We start from the raw sequence: 1,186 nt of genomic DNA, 5'->3' as shown, positions 1-1,186 counted from the left end.
CAACGAGACATAACAATGAAAACTCTTTGAGTAGGTTTGTATGTACCAAAAACTTATTGAATAAAGGCTATGACATGACACTTTCTCCAACCTCCCCTAGACCATAATATATTCTTATTATGTTTAGTACTCTGCGTTGATACACATCTAAATTACCAATGGGTTCATTTACATGCCAATGTTACCAAACATCATCAATAATAAAGTTAATATCAACAATGTATGAAGCGTATTTGTATAATTCGCTTCTAATCTTAATGTATTCTAAAATTATTGTACCTATGAACAACATATCGATGAGACACTCATGCCTCATCTAGGTGAGGATATCATGGGACAATACTAACTTTAGTTATCTACTCCTTGTTATGTATGATTTTATTATAGAATTTATCAGATTGAAAAAGGATACTAGATATAAAGGCATGCATGCAAGAAGGATGGTTTGCTATCATTAAAGTAACGATTTCCAACTATCGTGTACATTAGTTGTAAGTTTATACTATTAGCTTTTCATGTCATGATGGTTTAGACAATTTCCAAGAATAATGGGAAGTTGTTGTAAATTTTTATTGTTACTTTCCAATCAACCATGTTCGTTTGGAATGGCAATCGAGGCTCCTTTTTTAGATCCATTCTCAAAAGAAACGTTTCCCATCCAATTCTATTCATTTAATGTCAAAGGTGGTATGTACTTTGATCCACATCAAAGGAGCATATATTGCAGGGTTTTTTTCCAAAGTTCAACTTCCAAACAACAGTAAAGCTTGTTTGAAGACCCTAGCATTGTAAACATCCGCTTGTCATCCACAAAACTAGGGGATGACCTTAATTCAAGCATTCTATGACACAAATCAATTATAAGCTTGATATTAGCACCTAATTTGTAAGTATTAACTATCTTAAATGATTGGATTCCAAATAACAATGTCTTGCTTATATGGCACTTGGAAGTGATTGTTGATGGTGCTACACCTAAACATTCACTTTGATTCCCCTCTCGTAATTGATCCAATGTTTAGGGTGTGCAAGGGAGTGGAAATTGCACTCGAAGACCACCATCCAGAAGTGCATACCCACACATTGAATATGGAAGGAAAAAAAGTGCATCAAGGTAACTAGTCCTTTATTTTGATGAAAATTGTTGATCCTATCAATACAGTGGTTATTTAGTATATGTCAAATT

This window comes from Azolla caroliniana, unplaced genomic scaffold (assembly GCF_043228905.1).
Source record: "Azolla caroliniana isolate FFs.n. ecotype wild unplaced genomic scaffold, voAzoCaro1.0.p SCAF_6, whole genome shotgun sequence".
NCBI lineage: Eukaryota > Viridiplantae > Streptophyta > Polypodiopsida > Salviniales > Salviniaceae > Azolla > Azolla caroliniana.
The sequence above is the reverse complement of the archived record's forward strand: the minus strand, read 5'-3'. Positions refer to the sequence as shown.